The sequence below is a fragment of the Pongo pygmaeus genome, chromosome 11 (genome assembly GCF_028885625.2).
Source record: "Pongo pygmaeus isolate AG05252 chromosome 11, NHGRI_mPonPyg2-v2.0_pri, whole genome shotgun sequence".
Classification (NCBI taxonomy): domain Eukaryota; kingdom Metazoa; phylum Chordata; class Mammalia; order Primates; family Hominidae; genus Pongo; species Pongo pygmaeus.
In genome coordinates this window covers 13941605-13961743 of record NC_072384.2, presented here as the reverse complement: position 1 = coordinate 13961743, position 20139 = coordinate 13941605, and the positions used below count along the sequence as shown (strand labels likewise).

The following is a 20139-nucleotide window of genomic DNA, read 5'->3' as shown; positions in this document are numbered from 1 at the left end:
TGGCTTGCCAGTTATCCAAGCACCATATGTTGAGTAGGGTGTTCTTTCCCCACTTTATGTTTTTGTTTGCTTTGTCAAAGACCAGTTGGCTGAAAGTATTTGGGTTTATTTCTGGGTTCTCTATTCTGTTCCATTGGTCTATGTGCTTATTTTTATACCAGTATTATGCTGTTTTGCTGACTATGGCCTTGTAGTATAGATTGAAGTCAGGTAATGTAATGCCTCCAGATTTGTTCTTTCTGCTTAGTCTTGCTTTGGCTATGTGGTCTCTTTTTTGATTCCATATGAATTTTAGAATTATCAGGAGTCACCAGACGCCGCGGCAGCTTTGGGATAACTTGAGGGCGCATCCTGGGGAAGAAACACCTCCTGTCCGTGGCACTGACTGCTGAGGACAACGCTTCGGTGTGGCTTCTCCGTGGCCCAGCTTCTTTGGGGCATTTTTCTTTCATGGTGAGTACAGAAGCTTTCATTTTCTGGAATGTTCTGTGTATTTCTGCTAGATTCTCACTCCTTTTCCTTTTTCTCTTCTCTCTTGCTATTTTACCATTAATTTTACAGTAGTACTTATTCCCTGAGGGCTTTTGAGGTTGGAACGTGTGGGAGGCTTTAGGGCTGTTTCTGAGGGAGACTCCCCATATAGTTGGAGAGAGAGGAAAGCTCTGGCTGTGGGAAGCCTGGCCCAGGTGGGGTGTAGGGGCCAGGCCGCAGTTTGGCTGCCTTGCTTTCAAGCCTCAGATGGAAGGAAAGGATCCAACTTAGCCTCCAGGGTTTGCTAATTTTTTTAATTGTTTTTATTTTTTTTGGAGATACAGTCTTGCCCTGTTGCCCAGGCTGGAGTGCAGTGGTGGATCTCAGCTCACTGCAACCTCCATTTTCTGGGCTTAAGGGATTCTCCAGCCTCAGCCTCTCCAGTATCTGGGCCTGTGCCACCATGCCCAGCTATTTTTTTTTTTTTTTTTTGTATTTTTGATAGCGACAGGGTTTCGCCATGTTGCTTGGGCTTGTCTCAAACTTCTGAGCTCAAAGCAATCCTCGCGCCTCAACTTCCCAAAGTGCTGGGATTACAGGCATTAACTACTGCGCCCGGTCTGGTGAATTTTTAAATCTGTGTCTCTGCCATCGGGACGTAGGGGGTCACATTTCTCCACTTCCTGCAGTGCCTGCCTAACTCTGTCCCTCTAGTCATGGCTGCCTGACTGGGGGAAGGGACCTTGCGTGTGGTTTACTGTCCTCTTTGCAGAAATGTCTATTCAGGGTCCCTGCTCAGTTTTGGGTGGATCATTGGTTTTTTTGTTGCTACTTAGTACTGTTAATGTGTTGCATATTTTCCATAACAACCCCTTAGCCCATACATGATTCCTCAAAACGTTCTCCCAGCCTTCCTTTTTGGGTTCATTGTTTCCTTTTCCTTGCAAAAATTTTTCACTTTGATGTAGCCATGCATGTTTTCTTATGGCCAGGCATGATGGCTCATGCCTGTAATCCAAGCACTTTGCAAGGCTGAGGTGGACAGATCACTTGAGCCGAAGAATTTGAGACCAGCCTAGGCAACATGGCAAAACTTCATCTCTACAAAAAATACAAAAAAATTAGCCAGGCGTGGTGGTGTGTGCCTGTAGTTCCAGCTATTCAGGAGGCAGAGGTGGGAGGATCACTTGTGCTGGAGAGGTCAAGGCTGCAGTGAGCCATGATCATGCCACTGCACTCCAGCCTGAGTGACAGAGTCTCTGTACTTATCACTTCTATGTTTCCCTCAAATTTTCTAACAATTTTTTTGAGACAGAGTCTCATTCTCTCACCCAGGCTGGAGCACAGCAGCATATCAGGGATTGTGAGTCCTCTAACTTAGTTTCTATTTCTCAGGATTCCTTAGACATTCAGGGCCATTTGTGGTTCCATGTGATCATCAGCATTGTGTATTCACATTTCTTAAATTTCTGTGCATGATAAAGTATATAATTAAAGAGTATGCCAGGACTGTTGTTCCTCTGGGACATTTTGATTCATGTATATTTTTAGTAATGATCAAATCAGGATACTTGGCATATCTGTTCTCTCATACAGGTATTATTCTTCTTTTGTGACAACATTGGAATTGCTCCCTTCTAGCTTTTTTGAAAAACGTAGTTAACCAGATAACAAAATAGTTAACCAGAATCACCCAGCTGTGGTATAGAGCACAAGAATGTATTTGTCCTAACTGCAACTTTGTTTCCATAACCGATCCTCCCATTCCCTTCTTCTCTCCTCAGAAAACCACTACTGTGCCTTCTACTTATCAAAGGCAAAGTTTTCTGGATTCCATGTAAGTGAGATGAATCCGCTTGTTTTTCTATGCCTGGCTTATTTTATTTAACATATTTTCCAGGTTCATCCATATGGCTCCAAATGAAAATTATGTTAGTTTGTTATGGATGAGGAGTATTGCGTTGTGCAGTTATACTGCAGTTTCTTCATCCCTTCATCTGTGGGTGGACAGGTAGGTTGATTCCATATCTTCTATATTGTGAATAGTGCTTCATGAAACATGGGAAGGCAGGTAACTCCTTAAGGTACTGGTTTCCTTTGCTTTAAATGCATACGCAGTGTGAGGAACATCCAAACTTTTTCACAGCATATTCACTAATTCACACTGGCATCAATAGCGTATAAGAGTTTCCCTTTCTGTAAGTCTACGTTGGCTGCTACCTTCCAAAAATGTTATTGCTGTTTTTGGTAATATTTATTCTCAGTGGAGTTTGATGGTATCTGATATTGGAGTATGATTCAGACTTACGTGTTTGGAGTAGTGATTTTGAGAAACTTTTGTTTCACCTGTGAATCAGTTTCATGTCCTTTGCAGAAGTGGTTGTGCAGGTCCTTTGCATATTTTTAGCTTGTCTATTTTTTTAAAATCTTTTCTCCACTTAGTAGCTTCAGTGCTTGAATATGTTAGATAACAACCCCTTCCAAAATTACTATTTTCCACAATTTTAACCCAATCATCCTTTCTGCCAAGGTAAGATGCTTTCTCTTTGGGTTCATTGTTTTCTCCCCAATGCAGGAGCTCTAAAGTGTTGGTCTCACAGGTTTTTATTTGCTTTTGTCAGCAGGGATTTCTGTGTCCAATCAAGAAAGGAAAAATGAGATCACAAAGTCATTGTATTGTGTATAGGTATTTTCCCCGTAAGTGAGAGCATGTGGTATTTGGTTTTCTGTTATTGTGTTAGTTTGCTTAGCATAGTGACCTGCAGGTCCATCCTTATTGCTGCCAAAGCCATTAATTTTTTTTAAGCTGTGTAGGATGTTGTGGTATCTGTGTACAGCACTTTTAAAACATGTAATCAACTGTTAAGGGGGGACATAGGTCGATGTTATTTTATATTTCCATGTGAATAGCACTTCCAAGAACATACACATTCCTGTGTCATTTTGAAAGGAGGATTTATGATTTGTTTTCCTTTGTGTAGATACCCAGTTATGCGATTGCTCATTTGGATGGTAGTTCTAAGTTCTTTGAGGAATCTCCAAACCACTTCTCATAGTGTGAGAACTAGTTTTTATTCCCACCAAGCATGTAGCGGGGTTTGCTTTCCTCTACTACCTTGCCGCCATGTAAATATTTGGACTTAGGACAAATGGCCGTTCTGACCGTTGTGAGATGGTGTCTCAGTGTGCGTGAGAATTGCATTTCTCTAATGATGAGTGATGTTGAGGTGTTTGTTCGTGTTCTCCACCCATTGTTTGAATGGTTTGTGTTTCTGCCTCTTGATTTTTTTAAGGTCATGCTAGAGTCTGGCTATCAGACCTTGGTGAGAAGCATAGTTTGGGAACATTTTCTCCCATCCTGTAGCCTGTGTGTTTTCTGTGCCGGTGATTTATTTTGCTATCTGGCAGTGTTATAGTTTCTTAGGCCCAGCTTGTCCTTTTGGTTTTTCTTGCTGTTGCTTTTTGTTTAAATGCTTTCCAAAGCCCGTACTGAGAAAGATATGTCCTAGGTTTCCTTGTAGGACTTTTATAGTTTGAGGTCTTCTGCTGAAATCTTTCATTCACCTTGGGTTAGTTTTGCATCTGATGAGAGTTAAGGCTCCAGTGTTGTGTATCTGCATGTGGCTAGCCATCTAGCCCAGTGCCCTTCACTGCATAGTGAGCCTTTTGTCCATCTGACCTTTGGTGTTTCAGCATGGCTTTGGAGTTTCAGGGCATTTTGTGGTCCCACGGGAATTTTAGCATTGTTTATCTATGTTGCTTTCAAGAAACACAATTAGCCCTGTCCTAAAGATGTACAGCTAGAGGGTAGAGTGGGACATTTGGGTCCATGCATGCGTCGCATAGGGATGAAATCAGGGTATTTAGCATCATTTTTTGCCTTGTAGAGTTTTCACGTCTTTTGAGTGAGGAGAGTGAGAAACCTCCTTTCTGGCTGTCTTGAAAACTACCCTTTGGTAAAGTTTTCTGTAATCATCCTGCTGAGGAATAGAATAGCAGGTTTCATTCCTCTTATGCAGTGTGTCACTTTGTACCTGTTTCCTATGCCCACCCATGCCCAGCCTTCTGTTCCAACCCTGGCAAGCACGATGGTGCTTTGTAGGTCTGTGTGAGATAAAGTTTCCTAGATTCCTCATGAGTGAGGTGACGCAAGTGTTGTCTTTCCCTGCCTAGTGTGTTTCATCTACCATAATGTCCTCCAGGTTCCACAGTGTTGCCACGGATGACCTGATTTCAGTACCCGTGTCTGGCTGAAGAGTATCTGGTTGTGACTGGATACTGCAGTTTCTGGATCTCATCCTCTGCGGGTGGACAGGTAGGTTGATTCCTTATCTTGGCTGTTGCGACTGGTTCCACAGTCAGCGAGGGAAGGCAGATATGTCTTCTGTGTACTGAGTTCATATGATTCCAGTAGCAGCACAGCTCAGTGAAATGGTAGTTGTAATTTTAGTTTTCTGAGGAACCTCCAGGTGGCCTCTGTAGTGTGCATACTAATTTACCTGTTAACAGTTGTGGATAAGAAAGCTCACCTCTCTGGAAATTCACGGCAGCTTCTTTTAAGATACATGAAGGTCTTTGTAATACTCATTCCGCCGAGAGAGACACAGTATCTGAGTCTTGTTCTGATTTTCATTTTTGCCATGATTAGTGATGTTAACCAGGTGTTAACAAGCATACTTGTTTTCAGTTTTATGTGTTCTTTGCAGAAAAGCCTCTTTGGTTTCTTTATCCAGTTTTGGTTTGGTAATTAGTTTCTGTTTTCTGGTGTTTTTTGCTGGTTAGTAATGTTAGTTACTTACACCTTTTCCAAAAAATGCCTCATCAGCTGTGTTTTTCTCCAAATGCTTCTTATCATCCTTTGTATGTTTCTTTCTTTTCATTCATATTTTTCATTCTTTCTTGCCCACAAGCCATGTAGTCTGATGCAGTTTCAGGTGTGTGCAGTGTTCTGGTTTTCTGTTATGTTGGTGACTGATGAAGTTAAAGAAATTCACTAGCGTATCAGTCTGTTGCCAGTGAGTTTTGGTTGTTGCTTGTTTGTATTCTTTTCTGTCTTTATTTTTTCTGTTTTCCTTTTTGCAAACCATGAGCATAGAACCAAGTTGACCCTGGTATCTGCACACTATATGCTTTCTTCTTACAGACTGACTTTATCAAGTTCTGCATTTAGGTCTTTCATTCATTTTGAATGAATTGTTATGAATTTCGCACAATAAGGACCCTATGTTATTTTGCCTAGGGATATCTATCCAGTTTCCTGAACACTGTATTGGACAGACTCTCCCTTCCCAGGGTGACTTTTGTGGTTCTTTTCAAACATGTGCTTACTCTTATGTTGTGAAAGGAAAATATCTTGGTCCCCCAAAATCATTAAGGAAAACTCAGGCTGGAAACTGCTTAGGGCCAACCTGCCTCCTATTCTATTTAAAGTCACCCCTGTGCTCACTGAGATAGATGCATATATGATTGCCTCCTTTGGAGAAGCTAACCAAAAACTCTAAATAATGTAATTATTTGTGTATCACTTATCCGTGGCCTTGAAGCTCCCTCCCTGCCTCCAGTTTTCCTGCCTTTGCTTCAAGTTGTTCAGCCTTTCCAGAACGAACCTATGTACTACTTAACATGTATTGATGGATGTCTCATGTCTCCCTAAAATGTATAAAACCAAGCTGTGCCCTGACCACCTTGGGAACATGTTGTCATGACTTTCTGAGGCTTTGTCACGAGTGTGTCCTCAACCTTGGCAAAATAAACTTTCTAAATTAACTGAGACCTGTTTCAGATTTTGTGGGTTCACCTTTTGGTAACCACGGGGGATTCTGAGTGGAGATGCCCCTGACCTTTGGCAAATCTCCTGTCAGTGCTTGGGACCAGCGTGAGCTCACTTTATGACCCAAACCAATAGGACAATTTGCTGAGTTCTGAGAGCACCCCCTCCAGAGAATCCCTCATCTCCAAAAATTTGGTCAAGATCTAAAGTTTATTTTGCTGTACAACTCCTCTTTTTTTTTTTTTTTGGAGTTTTACTTGAGTCCAACAAGACAAGTTTTCTTACCTCCATGATGTTGGAAGGCAGGTAACTCCTTTATGGAGTTTGAGCTCACTTTTTCTAATAGGCAAATTTGTTTTTTGTTTTTTGTTTTTTTTTTTTTGAAACGGAGTCTCGCTCTTTCGCCCACGCCGGACTGCAGTGGTGCTATCTCAGCTCACTGCAAGCTCCGCCTCCCAGGTTCACGCCATTCTCCTGCCTCAGCATCCCGAGTAGCTGGGACTACAGGTGCCCACCACCACGCCTGGCTAATTTTTGTGTTTTTAATAGAGATGGAGTTTCACCTTGTTAGGATGGTCTCGATCTCCTGACCTCGTGATACACCCACCTAGGCCTCCCAAAGTGGTGGGATTGTAGGCGTGAGCCACTGTGCCCGGCCTGTTTTTTGTTTTTGTTTTTCCTGCTTCTAGGATGGTAGAGAGCAGTTTACAGCCTGAGACCCATCACTAGGTAAGAAACTGGTTTTGGATTCTGTCTTGCAAATTCCTTTTAAAGAATAAAGTTAACATTTAACAACAAGCTGGTGTTAATTTCTGCTTACACTTAGAGTGCTCAGAAATTATAATTTGTGTGACCATTGTTAGTTTAGCAGCATTTTGTCCTCACTGAAATATGGTAATAAGATTAAAGGAGTTTTGTTTAAAGGAGCACAATTGTGTAAAAGTCAGCTTAATTAAAAGGGTAACATCCAGATGTGTGTGCATGTGTTTGTGTTTGTATTCGGAAGACCTTCATTTTTTTTTTTTTGTTGTTTGTTTGTTTTACTCTCCTAAGACCTTGTGTTTTTGTTGTTGAGCAAATGTGTTTGTTTTTTTTTGTCTTTTTCTTCTCAGTTAACTGAATTCTGTTTTCACTTGATTTTTCTTGACTAAAATAGTTATTTCAACAGAGGCTACTCTTGGGTTTTTAAGGAAGAGTGTAGTTTAATTTTATATTTAATTTGGCTCGAAGAACAATATTAGTTTCTCCCTCTAGCACCACCAGACTCTTTCTTTCTGTGCTTTATGAAGTAAGTTTCGCTATTTGATTTTCACCTGAGTTGTTTCCTTTAATGTTCAAATTTAAGGCTGTTTAGTTGACAGCTGTCTAGGGTTGTGAAACAAGTTATCAAGAATCTGAAAGTCTAAGATAGAAAAAAAGGGGGGAGGTCTTTAAGTCTATAAAATGTACTGTGACAGTCCAATGCGTTCACCTTGCCCACTGCCTAGACAGAACTGATTTATCAAGATAGAAGAATTGCAGTGGAGAAGGAGTAATTCACGCAGAGCCAGCTGTGTGGCAGACCAAAGTTTATTACTCAAATCGGTCTCCCCGAGCATTCAGGGATCAGAGTTTTTAAAGGTATTTGGTGGGTAGGGGCTTGGGAAGTGGGGAATGCTGATTAGTCAGGTTGGAGATGGAATCATAGGGGGTTGAAGTTAGGTTTTCTTCCTGTCTTCTATTCATGGGTATGATGGCACAACTGGTTGGGCCAGATTACCGGCCTGGGCAGGGTCTGCAACACATAACAAGCCCTGATCTTAGGTTTTACAATGGTGATGTGATGTTACCCGCAGGAGCAATTTGGTTGGGCCAGATTACCGGCCTGGGCAGGGTCTGCAACACATAACAAGCCCTGATCTTAGGTTTTACAATGGTGGTGTGATGTTACCCGCAGGAGCAATTTGGGGAGGTTCAGACTTTTGGAGCCAGAGACTGCATGACCCCTAAACTGTACATTCTAATCTTGTAGCTAATACGTTAGTCCTGCAAAGGCAGACTGCTCCCCAGGCAAGAAGGGGTTCTTTTCAGGAAAGGGCTATTACCAATTTGCTTTCAGAGTCAAACCGTGAACCAAATTCCTTCCCAAAGTTAGTTGAGCTTATACCCAGGAATGAATAAGGACAGCTTAAGGGTTGGAAGCAAGATAGAGTCAGTTAGGTCTGATTTCTTTCACTGTCGTAATTTCATTAGTTGTAATTTTGTAAAGGTGGTTTCAGTACTTCCATCGATATGCCTAATAGATTTTTATATGTATTTGTGTGTTGTGTACAGAATGTTCCACTACTAAAAATATATAAAAGAGCTCTAATTAATTGGCTTAAAGAAAAATAAAAGCGCTTAAGTTAGATACTAAAAAAGACTAGTCAAATGCTTTTTAACTTTATGTAACTTAAGTAAAATCTTTAATAAGCTAGCTTTACAATTATTGTAAAATAATATTAGAAATGTCTTAAGAATTGGCAGCATACATTTTTGTTTACATTTAGTAATCAACCGATTTCATACATATTCCTGCCAAATATTGTAAGGTGTCAAAATCTGGCATTGGGGGGGTTTCAAAACTATAAACCCAGCCCAAAATGGAATGCTCTTTACTTGAGTAATTTTTTTTTTTTAAGTATTTATTGATCATTCTTGGGTGTTTCTCGGAGGGGGGGATGTGGCAGGGTCATAGGATAATAGTGGAGAGAAGGTCAGCAGATAATCACATGAACAAAGGTCTCTGATTTTCCTAGGCAGAGGTCCCTGCAGCCTTCCGCAGTGTTTGTGTCCCTGGGTACTTGAGATTAGGGAGTGGTGATGACTCTTAACGAGCATGCTGCCTTCAAGCATCTGTTTAACAAAGCACATCTTGCACCGCCCTTAATCCATTTAACCCTGAGTTGACAACAGCACATGTTTCAGACAGCACGGGGCTGGGGGCAAGGCCATAGATCAACAGCGTCCCAAGGCAGAAGAATTTCTCCTAGTACAGAACAAAATGGAGTCTCCTATGCCTACTTCTTTCTATACAGACACAGTAACAATCTGATCTTTCTTTTCCCCACATTTCCCCCTTTTCTTTTCAACAAAACCGCCATCGTCAACACGGCCCGTTCTCGATGGTCACTGTCTCTTCGGAGCTGTTGGGTACACCTCCCAGATGGGGCGGCCGGGCAGAGGCGCTCCTCACTTCCCAGACGGGGCGGCCGGGCAGAGGCGCTCCTCACTTCCCAGACGGGGCGGCCGGGCAGAGGCGCTCCTCACTTCCCAGATGGGGTGGCCGGGCAGAGACGCTCATCACCTCCCAGAAGGGGTGGCCGGGCAGAGGCGCTCCTCACTTCCTCCCAGACAGGGTGGCGGCCAGGCAGAGGCACTCCTCACCTCCCAGACAGGGCAGCCGGGCAGAGGCGCTCCTCACTTCCCAGACGGGGCGGCCGGGCAGAGACGCTCCTCACCTCCCAGATGGGGCGGCCGGGCAGAGGGGCTCACTTCCTAGACGGGGCGGCCGGGCAGAGGCACTCCTCACCTCCCAGACGAAGGGCGGCTGGGCAGAGGCGCTCCTCACCTCCCAGACGAAGGGCAGCCGGGCAGAGGTGCTCCTCACATCCCAGACGATGGGCGGCCGGGCAGAGGCGCTCCTCACATCCCAGATGATGGGCGGCCAGGCAGAGGCGCTCCTCACTTCCCAGACGGGGCAGCCGGGCAGAGGCGCTCCTCCCTTCCTCCCAGATGGGGTGGCGGCCGGGCAGAGACTCCTCACCTCCCAGATGGGGCAACTGGGCAGAGGCGGTCCTCACTTCCTCCCAGACGGGGTGGCGGCTGGGCAGAGACGCTCCTCACTTCCCAGACGGGGCGGCTGGGCAGAGGCACTCCTCACATCACAGACGGGGCGGCCGGGCAGAGGCACTCCTCACATCCCAGACGGGGCGGCCGGGCAGAGGCGCTCCTCACGGGCAGAGGCGCTCCTCACCTCCCAGACGACGGGCAGCCGGGCAGAGGCGCTCCTCACTTCCCAGACGGGGTGGCCGGGCAGAGGTGCTCCTCACTTCCCAGACGGGGATGGCTGGGCAGAGGCGCTCCTCACTTCCTCCCAGACGGGGTGGCGGCCGGGCAGAGGTGCTCCTCACTTCCCAGACGGGGTGGCGGCTGGGCAGAGGCGCTCCTCACTTCCCAGACGAGGCAGCCAGGTAGAGGCACTCCTCACTTCCCAGACCGGGCGGCCGGGCAGAGGCGCTCCTCACATCCCAGACGAAGGGCAGCCGGGCAGAGGCGCTCCTCACCTCCCAGACGGGGCGGCTGGGCAGAGGTGCTCCTCCCTTCCCAGACGGGGTGGCCGAGCAGAGGCGCGCCTCACTTCCCAGACGGGGCAGCCGGGCAGAGGCGCTCCTCACCTCCCAGACGAAGGGCGGCCGGGCAGAGGCGCTCTTCACATCCCAGACGATGGGCGGCTGGGCAGAGGCGCTCCTCACATCCCAGTCGATGGGCGGCCGGGCAGAGGCGCTCTTCACTTCCAGACCAGGCGGCCAGGCAGAGGCGCTCCTCACTTCCCAGACGGGACGGCCGGGCAGAGGCGCTCCTCACTTCCTCCCAGACGGGGTGGCGGCGGGCAGAGGTGCTCCTCACTTCCCAGACGGGGTCGCGGCTGGGCAGAGGCGCTCCTCACTTCCCAGACGAGGCAGCCGGATAGAGGCACTCCTCACTTCCCAGATGGGGCGGCCAGGTAGAGGCGCTCCTCACTTCCTCCCAGACGGGGTGGCGGCCGGGCAGAGATGCTCCTCACTTCCCAGACGATGGGCAGCTGGGCAGAGGCGCTCCTCACTTCCGAGACGGGGCGGCCGGGCAGAGGCGCTCCTCACATCCCAGATGGGGTGGCTGGGCAGAGGCGCTCCTCCCTTCCCAGACGGGGCGGCCAAGCAGAGGTGCTCCTCACTTCCCAGACAGGACGGCTGGGCAGAGGCGCTCCTCACTTCCTCCCAGACGGGGTGGCGGCCGGGCAGAGGCGCTCCTCACATCGGAGATGATGGGCGGCCAGGCAGAGATGCTCCTCGCTTCCTATATGGGATGGCGGCCGGGCAGAGGCTGTAATCTTAGCACTTTGGGAGGCCAAGGCAGGCGGCTGGGAGGTGGAGGTTGTAGCTAGCGGAGATCATGTCACTGCACTCCAGCCTGGGCAAGATTGAGCATTGAGTGAGCGAGACTCCGTCTGCAATCCCAGCACCTTGGGAGGCGAGGCGGGCAGATCACTCGAGGCCAGGAGCTGGAGACCAGCCCAGTCAACATGGCTAAACCCCGTCTCCGCCAAAAATACAAAAACCAGTCAGGCATGGTGGCGCGCGCCTGCAATCCCAGGCACTCCACAGGCCGTGGCAGGAGAATCACAGGAGCCCGAGGCAGGGAGGTTGCAGCGAGCTGAGATCACAGCAGTACAGTGCAGCCTCGGCAACAGAGGGAGATGGAAGAAAAGTAGAGGGAGACCGAAGAAAGAAGGGAGATGGGAGACGGGAGAGGGAGAGGGAGAGCTACTTGAGTAATTTTTAATAAGAAATTGATATGGGTTTAATAAAAATAGCTGCATGTTGAATTTAGTAAGATTACCAGCACTTCTAATCCTGCGGCTTTTGGCAGTGTAGTCCACAGACAATAAGGAAAGGACTGTTACTGCCTTTGTTTCAAAGCTAAACTATAAACCAGGTTGCTCCCAGTGTCAGTTTGGCCTGTGCGCAGGAATGAACAAGGACGATTTGGAGGTTATGAGCAAGATGGAGCCAGTTAGGTCAAATCTTTTTTCACTGTCTCAGTTATAATTTTGCAGTGGTGGTTTCATAACTTTAAATCATGACCATCACGGATTTCATAAATAATCTAGGTAAACAGGTAAATGTAATGCGATAAATACTTGTAGACAAATGTCATAATTTAGAATATAAAGTCAAATAATAGATATTTCATTATTTGGGTATTTTCCAATAAACATATATTGTAGGAAAACATTCTTGCTAAAAAAAGTGTGTCTTTTTTTCTTAAAAAAAACAAAGTTGAACAAGTTTTGTGTAATTCAAAGCTTATTTAAAGTTATGTATAAAACAAGGTAAAAGGAACCAGGAAATAAAAAAAAGATGTAAAGAAAGTTGTAAAGAGGTTGTTTTTGAGGTAAAAAGAGCTTAAAAAGAAATACTGTTACATAAGAAAGAATCCTCTCTAGTAAGTTTAGTCCTAAAATAAAATACTTGGTTGTTTAAAAAGAGCAGATGTTCAGAATAAATCAGAAAGTCTGACCATGTCATGAACAGTCAGTGTAAAGTCACAACAAGGATTTATATGTTTAAAAACCCAAAGACTTTTATATGACAAAGTTGTCATATTGTTTTGGTTTGCTTAGGAAAAAAAACCTGAGATTTTTTAAAAATTGAGGTTATTACATCCATGTGTCTTCCTGTATATGCTTTCAAAATCCTTGCAACATTGAGTTACAGGGCTTTTAACTCCTACGTCTAAAAAGGACACTAAGTCCTGCTAAATCTTAAACACCCACAGCAATTAAAGGCTCGTCTTCAGGCCCCGTAGAAGATGCCAATTCAAATAAACTGCTGCATTCCTGAGACACAGGGCAAGAAATGATGAAAGCTATTCAACTCCTCAAGACCCAGGGACTATTGTGAAAGAGGTGGGAGCGTAAGATTGTAAAGGCCGATTTTGAAAGATAAAGTAGGTTCAGTTTCTCTATGCATTACTTACTAATGTTGAAGGCACACTGATGCAAAACCAGTATATGGACGCTTGTGTCAGATTAACAAGGTTTTCTTGAAGCATTAACCAACTGCTTAGTACAGGTTATAAAAGGCTTATGGAAGTTACATTTTGTAATCAAGATTACGTTTTATAGATTGTTTACAAAATTTTTGAAAACAAATGTAATTGGCTTCATGCTGTTTTAAAAAAATTCTTGAATTATCACTTTGGTTAAACAAATGAGTTTACAATGACCTGTAATCCTATTTTTAATATCAAGTGTTTTAAACATTTTGTATTTGACAAACTTTCCAAAATCAAATTATATATTATGTCCTTTTCTATCCTAAATAATCCTTTAAGACATTAGGTTCTCTAAAGTCTAAAAATAACATAATTTGGCTTACCTGGTATAAAACATTTGGAAACATTGTCAAATATGAAAAGGTGTTTGGCTTTCTTTCAGATCCATTTGTATATGTTTTTGGTATGTTTCCAAAATGATTGGAAACTCCTGTAATTCTGATATAACTTAGTGTACATTATTCATAATAATCATAATTGTTATGTTAAAATCATTGTGTGTCATGGAGGTAACAAATTCACTTGTCAGTTGTGTCTTTTAACTATGGCTGCCTTAAATTTTTTTTTATCCACAGACATGTCTTGTTTTGTCTCGTTTTAAACCCTCTTTATAAGGTGGGTTTATAATCAGCTATAGGACTCTTAACAGGTGCACTTAAGTTCAGGTTTTCTGATAATTTTGGAAATTGTTACACTGGAATAAAGCAAAAAATTTCAAAATTCTTATGGAGAGCTGAAATGTTCATGACTATCAAACAGAACAGGAGTTAACTGAGATAACTGAACCAACAGAAAACTGAAGTAATCTTTTTGACTTTTTGCTTAAAACATTGCTAATACTTTGTTTTTCAGAGTTAAGAAAACTTTTATTTACAGCTTTTAACAATAAATTATTGTATATTCCTGTGAACAAAATTTGGAGCATATTTGTTTTTCTCTACCTGATTTCTCCAGAATTTGGAAACTGAGTATTCTTAATTTATGGCAGTATAGTTACTTGCATAAGTGCAATAAGAATCTGCTTTATTTTGGAATAGGACACAGTTGGAGAATTTGGTTATTTTATCAAGGGTTTGACTGAAATGGTGTGCTTTCCTTTAAGGAATCAAAACTGACTTATGAAGCCAATAAAGCCGTTGGAAAAACTGGCCTCATATTTTCTGTACACAGTCCCTGTACAGGGTTTTGACCTGTGGTAAATAAAGAATGCCACTTTCTGACAGGTGCAGAAGCCCCAGGTTTATCTTGGAACCTCAAGAGGAGAGGAAATTCACTGAAATCATAGGTATTTGATGGCACAAATCCATGGCTGGGCTTGGCTTTAAAAAAGTCTTACCTAAGATTCCTGCTATGGAACAAAGTTCCATCAAAGCCAATTTAAAAGCCTATGTAAAAAATAATAATGGTTGCACTGTATGCAAATAATTAGGCCAAGTATAATAAATCAAATCAGTTCTAACATTATTTATCTTTAGTAGAAATTTGAAAACTGGAGAGAGAAAAAATTACGTTTCAAAACTACTGTAGACCTGTTTTTAGATTCTAATCTTGCCTAATGTTTTTTCAATTTTTATTATTTTCTACAGTTTGGACCGAATTCTAATTTTTCTTGGCTACAAGTCTTTAAAATAATGTTTTCAATTTTTTTCAATTATTCCTAAACGAAGCTGTGCTTTCTTAAAACCCTGCAAACTGAAGCCAGAACACTTAAACTTCAGAAGAAAATAACAGCAACCTGTTTACATACATAAGTCACTTTCATACCTGCCCACTGAGGTATGGCCTGCAGAGTAATGTGGCTTATATTGATTTTTCCAGTATTGTTCTTTTGTTTGTTGTTGTTTTTTTCTCCCTTCCTCCCCCCTATTTTAACTTCACAGGATGTGAGATTTCACAACCTGCTAAAAATGAGCTTTTGGGACCTACCTATCTAGGAATAAACCCTCCTAGCCATGAGAGATCAGATGAAACCCGAGACCAGAGACTCACTTTCTTGTAAAATGTTTTTTCCAGAAGATTTTTTAAAAAGAAAAGGGGAGAAATGTGAAAGGAAAATATCTTGGGCCCCTAAAATCACTAAGGAAAACTCAGGCTGGAAACCGCTTAGGGGCCAACCTGCCTCCCATTTTATTCAAAGTCATCCCTCTGCTCCCTGAGATAGATGCATATCTGATTGCCCCCTTTGGAGACTAATCAGAAACTCAGTTTAACCATTTGTGTATCAGTGATCTGTGACCTGGAAGCTCCCTCCCTGCTTCCAGTCTTCCTGCGTTTGCTTCAAGTTGTCACAGCTTTCTAGACCAAAGGCAATGTATTTCTTAGATATGTTGATTGATGTCTCATGTCTCCCTAAAATGTATAAAACCAAGCTGTTCCCTGACCACCTTGGGCTCATGTCATGATGACCCTGAGGCTGTGTCACGAGTGTGTTCTCAACCTTGGCAAAATAAACTTTCTCAATTAACTGGGACCTTCATTTGAGTTTGCTGCTGGACACCCTCATTGTGTTCGTTGGCCTGTGTTTGTCTGTTAATGCCTATCATGAATCACTTGGGTAACTAAAGCTTTGGGAAGTGATTTAAAGTGGAAGAGCGTGATGGTACTCCACTGACTTTGTATGTGTAGGAACTGCTTTGGGAATGCGGGACATTTCATTGTCCCATGGGATTTTTAGTAGTGTGTTGTGATCCTATTTTAAAACAAAAATATCACATGGTCTATGTTTTTATTTAAAGGGTGCAACGGACCTTTTTACATGAATCAGTGAAACTACAGTACCTAGCATCTCTGTTTCATGCTACAGTGAGGATTTCTTGATGGAGAGAGCGTTCCAAATCCTTTCCAGCAATATTGAATATTATGCTATGATATTGTTAAGCCTAGTCACTCTGCTGTGCCGTACAACACCAGAGTACCTGCATCTCATTTGAACATCCCTTTGTAGCCATTTCCAATCCTCCCCCAAGCCTCTAGTACCCACTGTTGACATTGTTACTCTATGAGATTCACTTTGTTAGATTCCACGTGCATGAGATTTTGCAGTATTTGTGTTTATCTTCCTCTGCCTGGCTCATGTTTTTTAACTTAATGTCCTCCAGGTTTTTCCATCTTGCTGGTAGTGAACTGATGTCTGGAAGTTTGATGGCCAAAGAGTATACCGTTGTGCGTATATCCTTCAATTCCTGTATTTTTTCATCTGTAGAAAGACAAGTAGGTTGATTCCCCACCTTAGTTATTGTCCAGAGTACTTCATGAAACATGGGAAGGGAGATACCTCCTTAAGGTAGGTTTCCTTGGCTTTGCAGGTGTACCCAGTGTTGGGATGGCTAGAGGAACTGGTGGTTGTGTTGTTGTTTCAGAAACCTCCAGCTGTCTCCCAGTGGGTATACGAATTTGCATTCAAACCAGTAGTATGTAATAGTTCCTCTGTCTCTAAATCTACACTGCCTTTATCTTCCAAAGTTTTATTGCTGTTTCTGGTCATGCTCGTTCTCTGGGAAGAAACTCTTCTGATGTGGACAAACTTTTCTATTACCTGAGAGTCTGTTTCAGGTTTTTTCAGAAATGCCTATGCCAGTCTTCTGGGCATTTTTAGCGTGTGTATTGGTTTTTGTGTTTTTGTCCACTTAGGACCATTAGTTTCTTGAATATGTTAGATAAGAAGCCCTTCGAGATCCACAGTTTTCCATAATTTTCTTCTAGTCTGCAAGATGCCTTTTATTTGGGTTCAGTATTTTCTGTCCTGTGTTGAAGCTGTGTGAAGCTCTGAAGTTGTCCTTAGTCTTTCATGGTTACATTAGTTTTTCTTAGCGGTGATTTCTGTGTCCCTTTGAGAAGAAAAGCGAGATGGTGAAGCCATTGTATGGTCTATGGGTATTTGGTTTCTGTGTCTTCCTTTTCTGTTTGTAGCTTAGGTTCACAGGTTCAAGTTTCCCCAAAGTAGACACACACCCTATGTGTTTTCCTTGGAGATTTTGGTTTCAGGATTGAACTTAGGTGTTCAGTAGATTTTGTGTAGCTTTTTGTGTCTTGGGTAAAGGAAGGGTTCAGTCCTTTGCACGTGACCCCCCAGTTTCCTCAACCATTGTCCCTTTGGTGTGCTTTTGGGGGAACAACAAGAATCCCATGGGTTCAGTGTGTATAATTGTGGGTTGATTATTTGGCTCCTTCGTTGTGTCCATTTGGTTATCTTTCTGTGTTCATGCCACTAATGGATGGATTGGATCACTGTAGTCTTTTTGTTTTGTTTTGTGTGTTTTCTTCCTTTTTTCGATTTTTATTTCCAAAGCTGGGTTTTCTAAAATGATAGCTACTTTTATTGTGATCGAGGGCCATGCCTGCAGGTTCACTTCACTATATGGCTATACAGTAGAATTTTGATGCTTGGGGTCCTAATGTACCCGTCATCTGGGCGGTGAACACAGCACCAGTTGGATCATTCTTCCTCCAAGGCTCCCTGTCTCCCTTTTTTTTTCTGTCTGGTAGTACCCAACGTCTGTTGATTTCATCTTTATGTTGATGTGTATTGGGTGTTGAGCTTCCACTTATAAATGAGAACCTGTAGTGTTTGGTCTTTGTTCTTGCCTCAGTTGCTTTGCAGAGTGGCCTCTAGTTTCACCCATGTTCCTACTGAGGGCATAATTTTGTTTCTGTGTTTGATTTTCCTTAGTGGCTTTTTAGCATTCTGTGATGTATGGGTACCACATTTTAAAAAATCTCATTTTCTGTTGGTGGGCATCTAGGTCAGTTTTACATCTTTATTCCTGTGAGTAACACTCCCGTGGACGTGTGAGTGTCTGTGTCTTTTTGATAGACGCATGTGTTTTTCCCTGGGGTAGATGCACGGGGTGGGATTGCTGGGTCAAAGTGTAGCTCTGCTTTCCATCCTTTTTTTTTTTTTCCCAGAAATCTTCAGACTGGTTTCAGCAGTTTGAGATCTAGTTTGCATTACCTCCAAGAGAATAGCCATGTTTGCTTTTCTCTGCTGCCACACCAGCATGTTATGTTTTGACTTGGGACAAATGGCCACTCTGACCAGCATGTGATGGCACTGGTACCTCATTTCTGATGATTAGTGATGTTGAGTGTTCCCCATGCCTGTTGGAATGGCAATCCCTTGGAAATGTCTTCTCAGTTACTACCCATAGGTATGTTGCTCAGGCCACTGTGTGGCCCCAGCACTGTTGATTTGCATCGGGACTTGGGGATTGTTTGTCATTGTCAGCCAGGACAAATGTTACACTGCTGTTCTTACAGTGAGTAGTGGGAGTGGGGCATGGGGACATATGCTTATGCCCACAGTTCCATCAGAAATCCCACTGCCTTAAGACAGTCTCACGGGAACCCAATCCCAGCCTTGCAGCACTGGGTAGCCCTGTGGCATTTTGACTTTGGGTGTGTCTGCATTGTTGAAGTCACTCAGCACGTTGCCATGCGTTTATCCACTTAGGTCAATGTTAAGGGAAGTTCATCGCCTCTGCTTCTTCAGTAACTGATGTCTGGTGCATCAACTGAATGCATTTCAGGCTTTTAAGCAGTTCCCCTGGATCTATGGGTAAAAAAGCTTTTCACCATGCCCACCTCCCCAATGAGTGACCAATGTCTCATTGTTAATGCATCTGATGCACAGAGATTTAGTGGTCTGAGGGAGGTCAGTTGCTAAGCAGTGATTGAAATCACATTTGTATTTACATTACTACTTTTCTACAGTTTGGTTTCTTGCAGGGTTTCACACTATTAATCTGGACTGAATCCTTGAATTACTTTGTCTACCAAGGCTTTCAAAGAACTTGATAAACTTGTTCTAATTAGCCAACATATTCATCCATGATGTCCGTATATCAGGTCTAAAAATAAAACATTTCTTAATGCACACAGGACATGGAAGGCAATCTACACATTTTCACGTGTAGACTTTGCTTGTGACTCTTTTGTGAGGAATAGTCATTGTTACTTTAGGAAAACCCTGAGTTTGTCCAACTCTTGTTAGAATTGGATAAGTGTAAAAACCTACGATAGAATGCAAGTGTGAGAGCCAAGTACTCTGGTAAAATAAACTCATATTATTATTTATATATGTCTGGTCATTGTATTAATAAAATCAGTTTGTTTTGGCTGAAACACATGGTTGGCCTTTACAATAGATGTGAAAATGGGCTTATAGATCATTGCTCTTTATTGTGAATATTAGGTTGTATTTATTGCCAAACTCTTTCAACACCTTCTAAGCAGTGAACTTTCAGTGCATTGTTGTTGTTCTCCAAGTACAAGCAGCCCCTGCAGTTTTACCACATTCATCTTCCACACACTGATGAACCCTATGGAGACAGCAGGAATTGAAGTAGAACCAGAGGGAGTAGTTAGGACAGACATTCTGATTCATTCATTCTGGTTCTCACTATTGTCAGTGAGTAAAGGTTCATTGAATTTTTCTTCTGATGAATAAAATGGACAGTTTTTTCAGTGCAATGGCTTACTTTTGGAAGAGCAGCCCTAAAGACTTTACTACTGATTAGTAAAGTCTAAACTGCTTTCTATGTATTTTTTTTAAATTCAACTTTTATTTTAGATTGAATAAAAATGTGCAGGTTTATTGTGTGATACTGAGTTTTGGTGTACGATTGAAGCCATCACTAAGGTAGTGAGCATCTCACTTTCTCCTTCTCTTCACTCTGTTACAGAGAACAGACCCTCCCAGTTTTCAGTGCACTCTAAATACTGGCTAATTCTGGCCAATGGAAGGCATCTGTGGAAGAAAAAAGCCTCAGGTCATGTGCTATCTGTCTTTATTCACTGTGACATATTAGGTGATGGTCACAGCCACTCACCATGGCCCAAGTTTTTAATAACTTGACCCTGCTTTTGTGTTCCAGTAACTTCTGTTGTTTTCCCAATCCTAAGTATGATAGAAACTTCCTGCTGCTGCTAATCTCTGGGTTCCATTTAAAATCCTTCCATCACATGAATACTATGCCGTGTACTAAATTTTTCCATAATTAAATACTTAGAATTATTTTTGCCTACTTATTTGGGCCCCTTAGTGATATGTTTTAAAAACACTT

General features: G+C 43.0%; 1 long non-coding RNA gene across 1 annotated transcript; it reads left to right on the top strand.

The window, feature by feature from the left end:
* The first annotated feature begins 2316 nt into the window (after window positions 1-2316).
* Window positions 2317-17931, top strand: LOC129032067 (uncharacterized). The gene is made up of 3 exons (XR_008501187.1): window positions 2317-2482; window positions 4674-4786; window positions 16177-17931. It is a non-coding gene; the product is annotated as an uncharacterized LOC129032067 (long non-coding RNA).
* The last annotated feature ends 2208 nt before the right edge of the window (window positions 17932-20139 follow it).